The sequence below is a fragment of the Mus pahari genome, chromosome 23 (assembly GCF_900095145.1).
Source record: "Mus pahari chromosome 23, PAHARI_EIJ_v1.1, whole genome shotgun sequence".
In the NCBI taxonomy this organism is placed as follows: Eukaryota; Metazoa; Chordata; class Mammalia; order Rodentia; family Muridae; genus Mus; species Mus pahari.
This window is the reverse complement of record NC_034612.1, coordinates 10,940,356-10,960,356: the sequence shown is the minus strand read 5'-3', so window position 1 is coordinate 10,960,356 and position 20,001 is coordinate 10,940,356. Positions and strand designations below refer to the sequence as shown.

General features: G+C 51.4%; 1 protein-coding gene across 3 annotated transcripts in view; it reads left to right on the top strand.

The window, feature by feature from the left end:
• Positions 1-389: 389 nt before the first annotated feature.
• Rph3a (rabphilin 3A) overlaps positions 390-20,001 on the top strand; it is a 68,332-nt gene continuing 48,720 nt past the window's right edge. For 2 of the 3 annotated variants that reach the window (XM_029533899.1, XM_029533897.1), the window contains exons 1-2: positions 733-1,055; positions 1,184-1,299. The gene's annotated coding sequence lies outside the window, so the exon portion shown is untranslated. Of the gene's footprint in view, positions 463-732; positions 1,056-1,183; positions 1,300-20,001 lie in introns of those variants that run through there. The other variant, XM_029533898.1, reaches the window with a different exon arrangement.

The window sequence follows — 20,001 nt, the reverse complement described above, 5'->3', positions numbered from 1 at the left end:
CAGAGGATCCTGTCTGCTCTGGAACTCCTAAAATTCCCAGCTCCATCCCACTCAAACCACACACTTGCACCAGCCTCGTCGGCTGTCAAGTCCTTTATCTCCGTCAAAACACTTGAATCAGAGGGTGGGTTATAGATCATGGAATCAGAGCAGCCCCTAGTGTGGGCTTTCTTATCGCGCTACCTTAGACTCATTCTTACTGTCATTAGGAAAATGTGGTGGCCGTGTCTTCAGTTTGCAGATGGGACGTGGAAACATTAAGTGCCATTTCCAAGGTTGCGTGGGGCTGGCCCAGGCTCCCTGAAACCTGTCAGATGTGGTTGTTTAAATAAACCACCCTCCCCTTCAGACACTCCTGTTTTTTTTTTTTTTTTTAGCCTTGTTTCCTGCTGTCTTCTGAGCCTGAGTTGCAGACTTCAGCAGCAATGTGGATGATCCTGGAAGCCACAGGGAGACACACAGGTACCTGCAAAGATCAGGGGTTGTTATAGCTCATTTGACAATATTAGCATAAGTGTGCGGCGAGGTGGCCTGTATGCAGTCTGACAGAATCGTCCCGGTTCCTCTACTCTGGCCTCTCCCTTCCTCTGCTGCAGCGATCCAATAACTTTCCCCGTTCATCTGGGGTTAGTGGCTGCCCTTCCCCTCCTCTTGCGTCCTGGTGCTGTCCGTGGTGCTGACTGCCAATCCGGATCGTTCTGGGGCGCCCAGCCTCCCCTCCTGGCCTCCCACCTCTCCTCCCGCAGGCAACGCGGCACAATGCATCGCGGTGGGAGGCAAGCTGGGCTCCCCTGCTCCGCCGGGAAGCGGCTGCCCCTCCCTCTGGATCACACAGGGTTTTTGCAGTAGGGTGACAGCAGGATTGGGCACCAGGAAAGCAATTGATTCGTCTGTTGCTCGCATCCCAGAGTTGCCTACGCTGCCCAGAGAGGGAGAGAGGAAAGAGAAGAAGGGAGAAAAAGGGACTTACAAAACCTTCCATGTGGAGTAGTCTGGGTGATTCACTGCCCACTGCTGCAGACTCTAGCTGCACTTAGTTTTCACCTCTGACGGGGGTATTTCTTTTTTGTATTTATTTATTTATTTATTTATTTATTGCATGATTTAGGGGCATGCATTCGTGTTGGTGCCTCGGTTTTATTTTGGGAAGACCGGGAGAGTCAAATGCACAATTTTCTTTCAGGCATCTCTGCTGGTCTTTCAAGCCAAGTCGCTGGGACTTAACACCTCCCCCCCCCCCAGCAGGGAGTTGGCAAGAATTTGGCTCCCCGTATTCTGCTGCAATCCGCTACTGTCCTGGTGAGTGACATTCTTCATGGTGGTCCCACAAACGGAGATCTCAGGACCCTAACTGAGATGTGCGTGCATGAGATAGGAAGAGGGAGGCAGGGAGGGTAGGGTTGTTGAGAACTGAACATAGTTCTTTGCCTGCGTTCTGTAGGCTTTTATTAGCCACACTCTGGAGGCAAAGGGGATTTTAGTTCAGTGCCCAGGGAGGAGACAAGTGTGTGCCTGCTCAGGCGAGGGACATGAGCAGGAGGGTGGCTTCAGCCCACCTTGTCCTCTTTGCAGCAGAACCTGAGGAAAGTGATTGGCAGCTCTCGAATGAGTTAACCCTTCCTGGGCCCTTACGGCAAGGCACAGGGGGCCTCTGAGTGCTTGGAGTTGGTGGGTGGGCATCTTGGCCCGGGTTGGGAGAGTCAGCTGAGCCGGGAAGGTTAACCCTTGCCTGGACATCCTGGGCCAGCATCTGCTTAGGACTGGGCTCAGACGGGGCTCTCCGCCAGGGCCGGCTGAGTAATTGAATTGTGGTGGGTTCTGCAAACTCAGCTGTCCTGAGATGGGAGAGCAGGGATCCATGAAAAAGCGCCACCTTTTTTCTTGGCATGAATGGTCAAGCAGGAGCTGCCTGCCGAGCTGGGGATGCTCTTATTTTACAAGTGGTGTCACCTGTAAGAGACTGGATGGGGGGTGTATATGTGGCTGTGACACAGGACAACTCTTATCACTGAGCTCACCTCACCATTGAGAAGGGGGCCATGACATCCCAACCCCAGGTCCCCAATTCCAGGACGAGCTGTAACCCCCCTATTCCAGTTTCTTTCTCTGATATCCCAATGGGGGTAACCCCATACCAACCTGTTAGCGAGTGGGAAGCAGAGGTCCCTCACCACTCAATCCCAAAGCTCATGTTTAATTTTAAAATGCTTTTTGCCAGTAATCTGTGATCTATGGGAGAGGACTCCATTCTGCTATCTGCTTTAATTACCTCCTACTTTTTTGGGGGGAAATGAAAGTCTTTATTTTTAGCACTGCGATCCACTTCAGCCGTCTCTATCCACTGGAATTTCTTCAGGAAGGAAGTTGAACTTGGGAGGTAGGAAGAAGACAAGGTTAACTCTAGGGACTGGCAACTGGAAATGTCAAGAGGGTCACCCAGCCCCAGCCCCAGAGCCACGAGGGGCCCGGGGAGCTCAGGGTATGAGCCTATGTGGGCAGGACACAGGAGGAGAGAGTAGGTAGCCTGGTGACTGGCACCAAGGAGAGGGTCCCCTGAAGCCTGGCCACCAACCTGGATGACCTTGAGGAATCTGCCTCCGTGGGAAGCCATACCTACAAATAGAAAGTGAAGAACTCTGGCTTGCTCGAATGAGACACTGCAGGCTTGGCCATGGGCGATACTTCGAATACTGGTCTTTCATGTTCTTTGGTTGGAGCGGACTGTGGCTAGACATTGTAATGGGGGTGAGGGGGAATTGAGGTTCACTATTGCAATGAGAGTGAATCCTTCCACTACTGGGCTGTGGGGAGGCTGTAGGGCTTGGAAGATTATCAAGGGAGCCTGGGGGCCCCAGGCAGTGTCACAAATACTATAGGACATTTCCCTAGTTAATTTCTAGTATCCAGGCCTGCAGCACAATACAGCCCAGGCCCAGGGTGTCCAGACACGAAGGCTTCCTGGCCATCCATCTCTCTGCCTCTGTCTCTCCCTCGGGGTGGCCGAGAGCCAGGAGCCTGCCTCCTCCCTGTCACATCTGAAGTGGTGCATTGGGGTGAACCAGTAAGAGAACCTTCCGGAAAGATTCTTGGCCTTGGAACAGGGCCTTTGAGTCTTGGTGCTCTCTTCCCTTGCTGGGCCTCAGTTTCCCCATCTCTGCAATGAGTCAGCTGCTCTGGGTGACCAAGGCTCCTTCCAGATCCTCAGGTCTTCGTTACAGCTGCTGCTGTAGCAAGGGGGCAGCCATACTTTTAGGGGAGAGTTACCACCATTGTTCCCCTCTGATCCCACTTTCGGGGGGACCCAGAGAAGGAAAGCACCTTGTCTAAAGCCACACAGCAAGTCATGGCATAGCCCTCTTGGAATCCACCTTCGTGGGTATCAAGGCATTCTTTTACCCCTACGTCCTGGTAGACCCCACTTCCCATCCCTGGTCTGGGGCATAGAAGGGATGGATACCCTCCAAACCTGTCCTGGGCTGGGAAGCTGAGCTCTGGAGACAGATAAGTTTAATCCTTGTAAATGGGGCTTCTCCTATCCTATCAGCATGGAGGAGAGGGGGTCCCAGTGGCTCCCACTGCCCTGTTACCTCAGCCACTGTATCTGATGTGTGTTTGGGGTGGGTGGCTGCTGGGGGCGTGGTTTGTAGGACATGGACTTATATAGGACACGAGCATCTTTATTAACTCCTTCCCTGTCCTGTACCACGTACAGATCATGGCTTTCTGTCAGTCCCACCCCCACCCCCCATCCCCCACCCTACACCCAGCCAGCATATGGTCCTGCCTTTTCCTGCAGGGGCCTGGCAGGGGGCAGGGTGGTCCTACAGGCAGACAAGCTGGAGTTGAAGTAGTAGGGTTTATTTCTGTTAAGAGCTGTGGCTGAACCTGGATAAAAATAAACCCCGGGACCCAGTAGTGGTGGGCTGGAGCTGAATTATTCAGCTGCCACCCAGGATGGAGAGAGGCTTACGTGTTGAGGGGAGGAGGAGGAGGAGGAGGAGGGGACTACACTGCAGATACAGTCCTTTCTTCCTGTCACCTGCCCTGCCTTCGAGTCTAGGAACTGCAGTGTGGTCACTGGTGCTGTGTGATTTCGGGCAGGTCCTGAACCCCTCTGAGCCCCAGTGCCTCCTGTTAGGTGTGTGACGGGGAAGAGGGTATTCTAGTTAAGACCACAGGCTAGACCACGGGCCCTGGAGACGGCGGGTCAGCTTAGATCTAGGTTCTAGCACTTTCTCTGTGTGTGGTTGCCCAGCCCTGGACTTCACTTACCTTGTCTGTCACACCCCTCATGGCGGTGGCGACCAGTATAGTATTAGGACAGTTAAGAGTTAACGCATGCCAGCTGCCTCGCTCTGAGGCTGACAAGGAATAAGCAGAGGGAACCGACCCTGTCTGGGGGGGTGAGGGGTAGGGGTGATATTGGCATCAGTGACAGCGACACTGCTCTCACACTGAGGCAGAGGGCTGGGTGAGGGGGAGCTTAGAAGGACTCCTCAGTTCAAAACACAGCTATGAGACCCAGGAGGGAGCAGACAGGCTTGCTAGGGGCAGGGGATTCTGAGGCCTCAGTTTCCCCATCTGTGAAGTGGACACAATGACCTTCTCCCTCCAGGCTTTAGATATTCCAAGCAAGTCCCAGATCAGGGTGGTCCCAGGAGGGTTAAAGAACATCTGCTACCGACAAGGTCTAAGGCTCCCTTGGCTCTGTGTACCCCAGAGATTTTGCTGAGTCATCTCATCCTACAAGCTCAGGGCTGGGCTTTTGATTTTCTTCCTGCTAGGAGTCCCTTCACCTGGCCTGGTATTCCTTCCTGGGGGGGGGGGGGGGCTCTAAGATACTACATGGTGAGACCCTTAAGGGCTAGGCTGTTTAAGGTGTCAGGGTGAACACAGCAGGTACTTATCACCAACTGAATGGATGGATGAGTGAATGAATCAGCTGATTGGTGAAATGTTAACTGATTGACTAATGGAGGGGTGAGTCTGAGAGTGGCCTTCAGTCAATGTTCTAGTCAGAGGTGTGTATGCAGTAGGCGCTCCATTAGTGTTTGTTGAGTGTGATGCCATTGGTGGGGTTGGAGGGATTTTTTTTGTTGTTGTTCTCATCTCAGATCCGCTGCAGCCAGAGTCCTCTTCTCTTGCCGGAAACTCACTGCTGCTGATTCATTTACTGTGTGCCTGTAGTATACCCAGCATGGGGTCTCTGAGTGCTAGGACAAAGTCCCATTTCCTTTAGGGTCTTGAGTAAGGTACAGTTTGGGTTGGGTGAGGGTGCAGAAGGGGGGGGGGTCTCTGCCCTGTCCGCTTGAAGCAACAAGCAAACGGATACCTGAAATTCTCTGCTGAACTTTAGCCCTTTGCTCCCCAAGCATTGACCAAGGGGCAGATGCTTCCGGGGTGGGTGGAGAGTCAGTGCCGCTGGATGTCGTCACTTACACGATAGTAAGAAGGCCTATGTCTTCCTACCTGGGAGGCAGGCTTGGGTTTGGCAACAGAAGAAGTGTTTGCATCAACCAGGGGCTTTGGAGGTAGCAGAGACTGGGAAAGGTCAAGGGTGTCCTGCTGGGTGGCCTGGGAGGGTGGGAAGTCCCCTCGTAAAGTGTTATCAGGTGTTTCTTGATCCCCAAACTCTTAAATGCGGGCACCTGTGTCTTCACACACCACAGGGCTCTGAAGGCAATTTTTTTTAAGAGTACAGAGAGAGTACTTGGGTAGATGAAACTTCTGACACTTCTGGTGTGTAATGAGACTTGATGCTCTCCTTGAGGTCTGGCCTCTGTCCCCAAGAGGTTGAGCAGGACTTGAATCTGGAGCAGGTTCTATCCTCTGTTCCCCCACCACCTCCATTTGCTTTCTGATTCTTGTCCCCATTCCTGCTAACCTTGGGGGACTCTGGGTTCCAACATGGCACCAGGCTACTGCCTGCAATGTCACCACGGTTTCCTTGAAGCCATTGTCCTGCCGTCATTAGCTTTAATGATATAATGCAGGCTGAAATCTCATTGCACTGGAGCCGTGGCCGTGGCCGACTGTGCCTTAGTGAACCAGCCGGAGAGCAGGAGATGGGGCCTCAGGGAGCTGGGGTGTGCCCGCCCCCCACAATTCACCCCCGACAGGGCTCCTCTCCTGGCATCAAACCATGTCTGGTTTGTGAAGAGTGAGCGACGGAAGGAGGAACTCTCTCCCGCCTCAGCTCCTGCCTGGCGCTTCCAGCTGCCCGATTTCTTTCCTTTTTTTTTCCCCTTTGCTGTGTCTCCACAGTGACAGGCAAAGACTTGTGAATGAAGCCGCTTCCAGCAGCATGCACCTTACATAAGTGGCTTTTCTGTGCTAGCCGCTGATGGCAGGTGGCAGGCGTTTGGGGGGCCGCTTGGAGCAGAGATGCCCTTAAGTTAGTTAGAAGGCAATTCAGGGCAGCCACGGGAAGCACCTGTGTGGCTAGCTCTGGCCGTGACCAGCATCTCTGCCCCCTCTTCCAGCTGTCTGTTCTTCCTGTATCACTGTGGTATGGTTTGGAGTGTCTGCCTCTGTCTGCTGCCTGCCTGCCTTGACCCCCATCTTCTTTCCCTCCCTTTAAAACTCACCTTCCTTTTCTTCATAGACTCATTTCCCCCACCTTGTCCCCCCCATCTTTCTCCCTTCTCTTACCTCTTTCCTCTAGCCCCCTCTCAGTGCCCACTCCCAGAAGATACCCACTCGAGTGTCTTCTGCTGTAGATACACAGCCATGATTGTGAAGGTCCTGGGGGCTCAACCGACCTGGCTTACCTTGGACTTTCCACGCTCAGATCAGCATGCAGACCAGCTTTGACAAGCTGGGGTGGGGGGAGACACCGGCTTCGGAAGCTATCCCCAGCCTTGGCATCCTGCTACTTAGGTGTGCAGAACACAGCGGTCCATCCAGGGGTGTGAGCCTACTCCCTCCACTATCCCACCACTACATCATTCCACTACCGGTCGCCAGGGGAACAGGGTTCCATTGGAGATTCCAACAAGAGATACTCTGGGTCACACGTCCATGTGGGACTCTCAGACAATTTGGGGATCCACGACTCTAGGATGGGTCTCGGTCTTATGTGACTGACATGTTCTCATATAGCACTGAGGTGGCTGATCCAAGACCCACACTTAGATGGTCACTGTTGCTTTTTACAGAGTTGGACAGTGAAGAGTAACATGGAAGTTGGGGGACCGTGAGCAGAGCCATGCTGGTGCGGGGTCAGGTGGATGCAGGGGAGCCAGGGGCGGAGTTAAGTGGATGTAGGAGAGCCGGGGGCGGAGTCAGATGTGGGTATATCTTGCAGCTGTGTGAGGGGATCAGAGTCCATTCCAGGGACAGCTGTCCTTGGTAGATGTCCAGTGGCTGTGATCTTGGGGATTTTGGCTCTGGGGAGAAGGGCTTCCCTGCATATAGGGGTCAGTGGGGTGTAGCAAGACCAGCAGAATGTGCCAAGTGAGAGACTGACTGTCTGAAGGCTGCAGGTGCCCATTTTATGTGGTGAAGGCATGGTCCCCTCTCTACAGAAGATGCGATGGCTGGGAGCAGCCACGTTCATCGGTCATCAGATGAAGGACAGGGCAGCTTGGTAGAGGTGGTGAGGCTCCTGGAGGTGGCCATGTCATGTGAGGCCTGTCGTGTCTCGTTAAGACATCTCAGAAATCTGATGGTGAGGACATAGGGCACAGACCTTGGGACCCCTCATCCCACTCTGGGTCTGCCTGTGGCCCCCAGAGTGGGCTAGACCAATTCTCAAGAGGACTAGCAACTAAAGCCAAAAGTCAGACCAGGGGCTAGCCAGGAGACAGAAACAGACCAGCAGGTCCGCATCAGACTTGTCTGACTGAGGGACCATTGCCGTCTCCCTCCAACTAACTGTATGGTGTGTGTGTGTGTGTGTGTGTGTGTGTGTGTTAGAGTTCTCTAGAGGAACAGAACTGATAGAATGAACACACACACACACACACACACACACACACACACACACGGGGTAGGGGGATTTGTTAGAATGGCCGACAGGCTGTGGTTCAGCTAATCCAACAATGGCTGAATGGCTGTCTACCAACGAAAAGTCCAAGAATCCAGCACTGAGCCAGTCCGTGAGGCTGAGTGTTTTAGCTGGTCTTCAGTGAACTCCAGATTCCAGAATCCCAAAGAAGTAGGCTCTAACGCCAAAGGGAAGCAGTGTTCGTCCATGAGGGCGAGCAGGCAGAGAGAGCAAACAGCCTCCTTCTTCTGGTTCTTTATATCGGCTGCCAGCGGAAGGTGTGGCCCAGCTCGAAGGTGGCTCTTCCCGCTTCAAATGATTTACTTAAGAAAGAAAACCCCTCACAGGCATGGCCAGCCACTCAGGTTTCAGTTCACTCCAGATGCAGTCACGTTCACAACCAGGAAGAGCCACCAGTGTCCATCCGGCCAGGATGCCTGCCTGGGCTTTGTCCCCATCCTTGGCTACTATCTGTCCAGGAAAACTAAATAGTTTAGGAAAAGGGTGAGCACGATAGGAAGAGGGTGGGAGTGCGGTTGGGGGATTCACTTCTGGTGACGATGACGGAGATGTAGCCTTGCCCCTCGCCCCCCCAATTGTCCTCGGAAGATGGTGGTACTTTACAAAATAGCAGGATCTTGCGTAGCCCAGGCTAGCCTCACACTCACTACGTAGCTGAGGACGAACTCGAACCCCCAAACTTCCGGCCTGTGCATCTCACAGGCCAGGCTTACGGCTGCTAATATCTGTCAGCCAAGGCCTGAGGGCTTTTTTTGTTTTGATGGGAGCCCAGCTACTTCTCATCCTCATTTCCTGAGACACGCCTTCAACCCGAGTGAACCTCCTTCCTTCCCAATGGTATTCTTCTCCATTATTCTCTTTTATCCCCTGACTCCACTCCCCTCCCTTCGTGGGCAATGCCGTTCTGTGCTGTCACTGCTAATGGTCTCCCTTTGGATGGCAGATGGATGCTTCCAACACGCCTTTAAACTTACGTAACTGGTGTTGCGCTGGACGGCCGGCGGCTTCTTACTCTCCTGTATCATATCATTCTCTGCTTCATATCATTCTCTGCTTCTACTCTAGCTGGGCTCCAGGATATGAATCCTCCCAGTTTCTAGTGCATTTAAGTGTGTGTGTGTGTGTGTGTGTGTGTGTGTGTGTGTGTGTGGATTGTACCCTGCTCCTTGTATACCTATGCCCCAGCTCCCATTTCCTGCCATCCCATCATAGTCCCGAGATTTCCTTGTGCTCACTGACTATAACTCCTTCAGGACCCAGAGGTCGCTGGTTTGATTTTGGTTATGTTGCTTAGCAAACACTGGATACCAGCTTATGATGTCAAGCCTGGGGCATGTGGAAGAGGCAGGAGATTGCCTGGGGGGCTGGAGCTGATTTTGAATCCCAGTTCTGTTACCCAGTGGCTGTGTGGCCTTCTGTGAAGTGAATTTCTCTAAGCCTCAACTTCTCCTGTAACATGGGATAGAGATGATAATATTCATTTTATAAAGCTGAGCGTTGAAGTAAGATAGTGAGGGGCGCTTTTTGGGTTAGACAAACAGATGTTGGTAGTCTGTGTTAGCCACCTTTCCATTACCGTAATAAAATACCCAAGACAATAAACTTAAAAAGAAGAAAGGTTTCTGGTAGCACATAGTTATGGAGGTTTCAGCCCCTGGATGGATGGCCCCCTTGGTTTTGGGTGTAACTTGATCAGAGCACACATTTGAGCAAGCTGGTTATCTCATGGTGATTGGGACGCAAAGAGAGAGGGAGAGAAAGAGAGAAAGAGAGAGGGAGAGGGAGGGAGGGAGGGAAGAAGGAGGGAAGGAGAAAGAGAGAAAGAGAGAGGAAAAAGGAGGAAGAGAAAGAGGAGGAAGAGGTGAAGGAGGAGGAGGAGGAGGAGGAGGAGGAGGAGTTGGAGTTGGAGTCAGAGTCCCTAAACCTGACCACAAGGGCAGGCTGGGGTAGCATCTCATTACTCTCTTGGGAGAAAGAACAGAGAGCCGAGTGACAGCCTTCCTGGGTTCATCCACCCACAGGCCCTGGGAGCTGACATCCTTCCATAGATGCATCTTTAGGGCCACAGAGGATTGATTACCCATGAGTCCACGGTGCCATGGGGTCTCTCCCTAGATTGGGTTCTTCTCCTTAGTTGCTCTCTTAGTCCTAGGAGGAGCCTTGAACCACAGGCCTAGATGTCACCTGTATCTAACCCTTGCTGACACCAAACTTTCACCCTGAGTTTTCCTAGCAAAGGAGTGGACCCCTGTAGTCCCTCCTCAGTCTTCCGCCAGGGGCTGTTCTCCATTTCTGAGGATGAAAGAGCCACTTAAGTGTCTTCTTCGCATTGTCCATTCTTAGTCCCGCAGCTCCTTCACGCCTGGGTGGAGGCAAAGCACGAAAGTCATTGCAATTAGACCATCTGACCAGTTGGGGGCAGCGAGACCAGTGGCCGGAAGCGCCCTGCGCCATCTTCCGATGGCCCAGTGCATGCGCCAGGGATACACATCTCAACCTGTGCCATGAACCAGCAACCTGGCTTTGTAGCCTCAGTGTCCTCCCCTGTGCTATGGGAATCATTATGGTATCTTCCCAGTGTCGCCACACAGAGTCTCGGAACAGGGCTCAGACTGTGTGATGCACCCTACAGGTTAGCTGGCTGCGGAGGACTTTCTAGTTTTAAAAATACTGCTTTGAGATCCGAGGGCAGAGCTGGAGGGTTTATTTATTTATTTTTTTCCCCCTTTAACAGAGGAGAAACGTCACCCTGGGAAGTCAGTTGCCTGTGCTCATGGTTGGGGAGGGACTAGGGAGGGCTCCGTCTTCTTAAAAAATGGCAACATCCAAACTAGAAAGTCCCATAGCATGGTGGGTAGGTACACCACAGGCCGTTGGCACACTGGGAAGGGGGGGCAGGGGACACTTGGTGGCTTTAGGATCGTTCCTAGTGGGCCCCAGGTGGGCTGAGAACTCCCAGTGGGGTGCAGTGGGGTACGCCAGAGCTGCTCCATGCCACTGGGCCCAAGGCCTTCCAACATTTCCTCTTCAGAGAACCTGAAACTCTGCCCTGCTTTCCCCACCTTGGCTCCTGTATGTGAGGTCAGCAGGGCCCGGGATGCTTTGGTCAAAAACAGCTCTTGCCGCGTGAAGGTGCACAAGGCAGAATCAGGCAAATCGCTGAGCCCAGGTTAACCTGGTCTACCAATAGAGCAAGTTCCAGGATAGCCAGGGCTGCACAGAGGAACCCTGTCTCGAAAACCCAAGATCCAGGAAACAAAAACAGCTTTTGCTAGTCTCACCTGAGCTCCCAGTGCCTCAGTTTCTCCCACTGTAGAATGAGGATCCCGTTCAGAGAGAGTGGAGCTCAGAAGTTCCTATAAAAAGCAAACAGATTCCCTATGAGAAGAACTCTCAAGGCACTGCCGCGCCTGGTCTATCACCATCATCATCATCATTACAACATCACCATCACACCACCGTCATCACAACCACCATCCACTACATCATCACTACCACCACCATCCACTCTACCACCACATCATCATTGCCATCACCACCATCCTCACCAACATCACCATCATCACCGTCACCACCACCATCACCGTCCCCTTCATTACTATCACTGATATTTTTTTTTAAAGATTTATTTATTTATTATATGTAAGTACACTGTAGCTGTCTTCAGACACCCCAGAAGAGGGCATCAGATCTTGTTACAGATGGTTATGAGCCACCATGTGGTTGCTGGGATTTGAACTCCAGACCTTTGGAAGAGCAGTCGGGTACTCTAACCCACTGAGCCATCTCACCAGCCCATCACTGATATTTCTTAACAGCCATCACAGACTCTTAGTTCTTTGGCTTTACGTAATTCAAGAACCCGCTGGAAGTTCTCTCACACTGATGGTTTCCAAGCTTTGATTCAACCTGCGATTTTTCTGCTGGTCCAGTGAAGTGCGGCAAATGAGTCCTTTTTGCAAATGGTGCCGACTGACTCCACAGCCCCCAAAGGGTTTCCTTCTTCATTTCTTCCTCTTCAGTATTAAAATGTAGTGTTAAAAAATGGAGCCGTGACCACAGTTGTTCATGATGTCTCATACAAAGGCATCTTGAAGTGTTCTTTGAAAGTAAAACCAAGCCACAGGGAGGGTGGGGGTGAGATGGGGTGGGATCTACACTCTGAGTGATCCAGGATCCAAGCTTACCCAGCCGGGGACCTCATGGCTTTAGGATTAGAGGGTGAAAGTGCTCCTCCCCCTTCCAGGCAGTTCCTCAAGGCTCTTCCCAGGAAATTCTGCTCTCAGCTTTCACTCCGAGGTGCTGGGAAGCTGCACATTAGTTTCCTGAGTGATCTGGTTGCAAGTTGGTCTGTGGGGCATTCTGGGAGTGGAGCTTGAACTTCCTACCTCTTATCTCTCCCGGCATAAATGGACTCCAGTGGCTCTGGAAAGGGAGAGCCAGCGCCCACAGAGCTGCCTTGTGCCTAGTTGGCGGGTCCCCATGAGCTGGGTTGCTTTTTTTCTCTTCCCTGTGCGTGTACATGTGTGAATACTACAGTTACATCTGTGTGCATATGCACATGTATGTGTAGGTCAGAGGTCAGAGGTGTCAACCCCAGAAACACCATCCACCTTCTTTGAGTCAGGGTCTCTCACTGGCTTGGAACTCACTGATTGGGCTAGACAGGAAGCTAGTGAGTCCCAGGGGTGAATCTGTCTCCGCTACCCAGCCCTGGGCCACACATGTGAGTAATCATGGATCCTGATGTTTTTATGTGGGTTCCAAGGAATCCAACTCGGGTCCTTGTGTCTGCCTTCTCAGTTGCTAAACCCCTCTATTCACCCCGTTTCCTCTTCCAGAACATCGGGTAAGGACATGGACCACATTGAGTTGGGGAATCCAGCCACCAATATACAGTTTCACCTTGAAGTGGGGCTCGGTGTGGGATCTTGGCTCAGTAAGCCTTAGTTATCGCTCTGTTAATGAGGACGGTATAAGCTATGGACTGGTTCTAGAAGGGAGCTGTTGACCTTCCTACCTCTGATCATTCCCACCACCTTCCCGGCGAGTCCTTTCTGACTCTCCTATTTAAAATCTCCTCTTCTTGAGGACTCTCCCTCCACCATCTCTACTTGTCTCCATACACCCTGGCACTGTGAGCCTGCTTCTCAACAGTGTTTGGCTACTATCGCTACCCATTGGGCCATCCACCCCACCAGAATGGGATACCTTCACTATGGTTTTCCCCTCTCTGTCCCTCATGGGCTGTGCTCAGTATGCAGTAGGTGCTCCATCGTTGTTGGAGAATGGAGGCTGACGGGCATCATTGTAACACTTCTGGCTCTAATTGGAAACCTTTCCCCTTCTCCAGGCTGTCCAAACTCACTTGACAGGTCATTACACAGAACAGAAGCAAAGAAGAGAAATAAAAAAAATTCCCAGCTGAGCCTCTGCTGGTCTGGAGGCGGGGCAGGGGAAGTAGGGGGCGTGGGGGGAGAAATCAAGGTGTTTTGTGAGACTGGCTCCTTGGCCAGGTTGTTATAAGCTGTTAAACCCCACCGAGCCTTTGTCAATATCCACCACCATCTGCTGCGGTTGATGGGGTAGCAGATCTCATCGGTATTTAAAGAGACCTGCATTGCAGGCTGAGGGATTGGGTCTCTGTGCGAGAGCATGCAGCCAAGACTCACAGACTGTCCTGGAAGTGGTGGATTATTTTTAAAAGGAGAGAACAGAAGAAGGAAAATCCAAAAGCTCTTAGTACCTCCTGGCTACCGAGAGTCTGTTTCTCAGCATGGGCTGCACACGCTAAGCGTCTCTAGATTCTTCCTCTAATTGGGGATTGCTTGTGGTGGGCACCGGGGGAGGGGTGGTGGTGGCGTTGGTGCCAGTAGCTCAGGCTGGCCTCGAACTTGCTGTGCGTAACCCAGGATGACCTTGAGACCTGCTTTTACCTCCTGAATACTGACATTGCAGGTGTGGACCACCGTCCTCCATCTATGCAGTGCTGGGGGTGGAGCCGAGATGTTTTCATGCTAGGGGAGCCCTAGGCCAACCGAGTTGCACCCCCCAGTGATAGGTAGGTTTGTATGTTACAGGGGACTGGCCATGACAGTTTAAAGTTCACCAGGTGATTTTTAGCGTGCAGCTAGACTATGACACTCTCTTCACCACCTATGTGGCTTTAGGGCCCCCCTCACCTTGGGGATCCACAAAATGAGCCCCAAATCTTTCATGTTTGTGCAGCACTTTGGAACATTAGAACAAACACCGTTGTGTGTGTGTGTGGGGGGAATCTGTCCGGGGTGCCCAGGTGGCCAAAGGGAAGTGGACGAAGCTTTCTTGGGGGTGGACAGTAGCTTTTGGATATTCCTGGTTATTTTGTGATACCTGCCTAAGGTACTTGTTCATATCCTTTTGGGGGAACCACAAAGATGTTCTCAGAAGAACCTTCTGAGTCCCCGAGTGTGCTGATGACCGTCCCGGGAGGGGGAAGGCCACCATGAAATGGTGAACAACAGCAGAGGAGGGAATCAGTAGCCAGGCTGGGCTCAGCACTGAAACTTCATGCTAGAGTCACTGCTATTCTTAGGCGAGCTGGCAGGGAGCGAGTGATGATTCTCGTGGGCTGGCTCACCATTTGCTAGGCCCTCTGCACCCCATTCTAGCTTCAGCCCAGGGAAGCTGTTCAGATATAACCTCCATTTTTTTTTTTAAAAAAAAAAAAAAAAAAAAAAAAAAGAGGCACAGAGGGGCTCGAGGACCTGTGCAAGATCTCAGGATAGCAAGAGACTGAGCTGGGACTGGCTCTGGTGCAGCAGCTTGTGGTAGATATTTCGTGTCAAATAAACACCTGCTCTGCACTCTCTGGGTTTCCTGCAAAAGGGAAGCAGCTGTGGATGTCCCAAGAGGCACAGGAAAGGTGACCTGGGAGGAACATCCATCCTCACCCCCCCCCCACTCCTGTGTTTTGAGGTGCCACACCTCCTCCTGTTACCTCTCATTCCTAGTCACAAGAGCTCGGTTTGGTGTGTTCCCCCAAGATGAGCAAGAACTGAGTGAGGAAGGAAGACTTGCGAGGGCCACTTGAATTTTCCCCATCTTGTTTCTTGTGGCAGCGCGCAGCCACAGGAGACCAGAGCAGAGCTCAGAAACAGCCTAAGAGGACTGCTTTATTAAGGAAGACATAGTCAGCCTTGAAAGGATTCAATCTTCACGGTCCTCAGCACTGAAAGATGGGGACCCCCATGCCTTCCCACCTGAGGACCTATTTTGTCTCAGAAGCTGTGCCAGCAGCTTAGTTTGGGGTGAGCTTCTTTTGATGCACGCTCAGCTCCCTGCAAACTTTTTTTTTTTTTTTTTTTTTTTACTTCTGAGCGTGTCTACAGACACCAGGATCTGGAGCTGTATTAAGGGGACCCATCCACAGCCCAGTTCAGCTGTTATCTGATCAGGCCCCAGGGTGGCTGCAGGCTAGACAACTCTAAGTTGTCAGTCCGCGGTGGATCTCCAAGCCCACTGGTTCACTTCAGCAGGCTTCCCTCCTCCCATCTCCACATGATTAATACAGTGAACCTGCATCTTCAGTTTCCTGTAGGGCAGTGGCTCTCAACCAGTGGATTGTACACTACTTAGCCTGCATATCAGATATTCACATTATAATTCTTTTTTTTTTTTTTTTTTTTTTTGGTTTTTCGAGACAGGGTTTCTCTATGTAGCCCCGGCTGTCCTGGAGTTCACTCTGTAGACCAGGCTGGCCTCAAACTCAGAAATCCGCCTGCCTCTGCCTCCCGAGTGCTGGGATTAAAGGCGTGCGCCACCATGCCTGGCTCACATTACAGTTCCTAACAGTAGGAAAAAACTTTAGTTATGAAGTAGCAAGGAAATAACTTTACGATCCAGGCAGTGTTAGCACACGCCTTTAATCCCAACACTTGAGAGACAGAGGCAGGTATGGATCTCCGAGTTCGAGGCCAGCCTGGTCTACAGAGTGAGTTCCAGGACAACAGGGCTACACAGAGAAACCTTGTCTCGAAAAACCAACCAACCAACCAACAACAACAACAACAAAAAAAAACAGAGAAATAATTTTATTGTCGAGGGTCACGGCAACATGAGGAACTGTGTTAAAGGTCGAGGCATTAGGGAGGGTGAGAGCCACCGCTGTAGGACATGGTGGCCAGGAAATATCACCCAGGTGAGGGCTTCCCCTTCCCTCCCCAGCACGTTAACCCTTAAATGATCTCACTTCAACGCATTGCCTCCATCACACCCAGAAAGTGAGACATAAGAGAGGCCGGCTCCGTTAGTGTCCCTCTGTGAGACCGAAGAGCACGCGCTGATCATTCTTGTTAGGTTGAATATGTTACAGGCCAGCCTGGGAGATGACTCTGCACATAAAAAGTCCCAGTTTGTTCAGAGGGACCCACATGGTGGAGGGAGAGAGCCAGCTCCCACAGGTTGTCCTCCAAGCTCCACACCCATCCACGAACTTCCCCAGTAAGTTTTATGAAGTGATTAAAAATATATCGAATAATGATAATACTCACATTAGATTATAATCTAGCTATGTTTCATAAACGTTTACATCTCATGTCTTTAAATATCATTTGTGAGTACATCATGGTTTATAAATAGGCCATAGATATTATATACATATATATATATATATATATATATATATATATATATATATATGATGTATTTATTTTTGTTTTATATATGTGAGCATTTGCCCGTGTGCATGTATGTGCACCACATGGACACAGTGCCTTAGGGGCCCAGAAGAGGACATCAGATCCTCTAGAACTGAACATATACACGGTTGTGTGACGCAGTGTGGGTACTGGGATCTGTACTTGGGTCTTCTGCAAGGACAGTCAGTGCTTTTAACTGCCGAGCCATCTCTCCAGCCCCTCATAATCTTGCCTTATGTATCTCATTTAATATACATTATTAAGTCATTGAACTCATGACCTGTGGCGCTGAACCCTGTGCCTGAACAAGGCTCATCTAGCACCTTGTTTTCTGTAAGTCCTTTTTCATTCAGGAGCCAATTTGCAAACAACAGGACCACCAGTGTAAAGCACGGAGATGCGAGAACTTGATATATAGACCAGGCTGGCTTTGCACTAACAGAGAGTCCTAGAACCAAAGGCCTGTAGCGCCAGGCGGGACTATGCTCATGGAAAGTATATGCTACTGACAGTGGTCTCATGAGTCAGGGCGGGCCCCAGAGGGAAGAGGTCATCCCCACTGTGTGATGTGAAGTGAGTCTTGCAAAGGGTCTGACGTGTAAATGGGTTTAAGAAAAACCATCCAGGGGTGTGGCGGTAAATTAGAGACTGCAGCTGTCTTTCCTCTCCCCTCCCCCTCCCTTCTCTTCCCTCCTTTCCTCCCTTCTCCTCCCCTCCATTTTGTTTTGGGGGGCAGGTGTCCTCATTTCTTGGGCTCATTGAAAGAGAAGGTGCAAAAGGAAGAGACTCAGGGGACTTAGAGGCACATAGACTCAGCCCAGGCCTATTGCTTAGGCTCTGATCTTGGGGGAAAGCTTGGGGGAAATCTTGGGGGAAAGCTGATTCAATTCTAAAGATCAGTGTATGTGAGTATGTGTGATTGAGTGTACAAGCATGTGAGTGTGAGAGTGTCTGAGAATGTATAAGTGTCTGAGAGTGTATAATTGTGGGGGCATATTCGTGTGTGTGTGTGTGCATGCCTGTAGATGGGTGTGAGGCTGTGTATATGTGTCTGAGAATGAGAGTGTGTATGAGTGTGTGTGTGTGTGTGTGTGAGCATGTGTGTGTGTCTGGATGGGTCTGTGCACATGTGCATGCAGATGCCTGCAAAGGCCAGAAGAGGGCATCAGGTCCGCCGAGCAAGAGTTACTAAGCTGGGCGTGGTGGCACATGCCTTTAATCCCAGCACTCGGGAGGCAGAGGCAGGCAGATTTCTGAGTTCGAGGCCAGCCTGGTCTACAAAGTGAGTTCCAGGACAGCCAGGGCTATGCAGAGAAACCCTGTCTTGAAAAAAACCAAAAAAAAAAAAAAAAAAAAAAGTTACTGATGGTTGTAGGCTACACATTGTGGTTGCTGGGAATTGAACTCAGGTCCACTGTAAGAGCAGCCTGTGCTCCTAATTGCTGAGCCATCTCTCTAGCGCTAGCATTGGTTGTTTCCATGGCGGCCACTGGGGTCAAGAAAGGAGAGGGAGAGCCCATTGCTCATAAGTGGTTTATCCACATCTTAGGAGGTTTCATTTTTCTGTCATCCCCCCACCCACCTATCCACCCTAGGTACCTGGGTGAGGGGATACAAGCATGGGGCAGATCTTTGCCATCTGTTACTTGTGGGGGCTCAGAGAAGCTCTGAATAGCTTGGATCTATTAGAATCCATACCTGTCCCAGTGGCCCTGACTGGGATCCTGTGAGGTGGGAATTGGGCCTCCCGGGGCCAGAACTTCTGAGCTGGATGCCACGGGGGATCCAGAAAGGACTAGAATGTGCCTGTGGGACATCAGTGGATGTGTGACCGGGATGGGGTGTGTGCTTGGAGTGTGCGCAGCTGTGGCCATGGTGACGATACAGGTGTGACTCGGGGCTTGGCCGTGTCCCACCCCAGGGGTTTGTCACGGGCAAATGAGAACCCTTCCTGGGAGCTGATGTCCTCTTTGTGGGGGTGAAGGGACATTAAGCGTTTCTTAGGTTGGGATTTGCACTTTGGGCTTTCTATTAGGAACTGACTCTGCCTAGGGATAGGAGAATCAGAATAGGTCCATGCACAGTGGACAGATATCTTTAAATCCCAGCCATTCTCTCCCACACACCCAGAAGGGATATCTCAAAAAAAAACAAAAACAAAAACAAAAACAAAAAAAAAGCACTTTACCCTGATCGCCACCCAACAACAGGCTTTGCACCTTGTGCTTGATTGCCTCCCGTGACTGGGAGCTCATCACTTCTCCATGTCCCTACTGTCTCCATGACTCCCCTACTGTCTGCCATTATTGTGCCAAGGCTTGTGAGAGACGGTATCATTTGGGTTTAGAACAACCTGACTTTGCTGTCTGTATCCTTCCTTTATGCTGCCAAACCATGGTACCCAGCAGGGAGATGCAGGGGACGCCTCAGCATCTGCCTCCTGCATTTTCTCCTCTGGCTCTTCTCTCCAGTCGCTGCTAGTGTCTCCTGTTGGTACTCAACCAGGAACCTAGGTCAAGGGTGCGGTGGATGCAGCCGCCACAGTGGTCTCTGAGCCCCCAGCAGGGTGGATGGCGGCACTCTGGTGGACAAAACGGAGCATACCCAGCAAGCTGTGCTTCTAAAGGTCCTCTCCCCATGCTGCCGCTGTGTGGCTGTTTCTGCCTTCAGCGAGTTAATAGCTGAATCGAATATGTTTATTCTTTTCTTCAATAGAAAATAATGCTTCAGGGTGACAAAGCTCATTGATAAGAGGGAGAGATCTAATGTTGATCAAAATTCTCCCTCTGGGAGGAGATGGGGATTGCTGGTGGGTGTGAGGCGACGGATGCCCCTCTCCACTCAGCATTCCATGCCCGGGGCAGAGGACAGAGGGCTTGTGGTCTCTCATAATGCACTGTCGTCAGGGTTTCAGGTTAGCCAGCGCCTGCCCAGTCCTTTTAGAGCAGACAGAGGCCATTAGGCTAAATGCCTTGTACTGATACACAGACACAATCTAATCATGGCTCTGTTTGGGAGGACGTTGGTGAGCGCACGCGTGAACGAAGCAATCAAGCCTGATCTTCACCACAGGGGGAGGCTAAATCCTGCCTGACTGAGTAACCTGGAAGTGGGCTGCCCTGTCAGGGCGGCTGAAGTCTTGGTAGTGCTTCTTGTACCTGCTGTGTTCAGGCGTGTGGACTCAGAACCTCAAGGGACACCATGCTCCAGAAGGGGATAGAGAATGAGGCTGTCATAGTTTCTGCCTTTGCTCCTCTGCCCTGCCATCAGTAAGCCATGCACACGGGAGAGTGGTCTCATTTCGGATACACACCC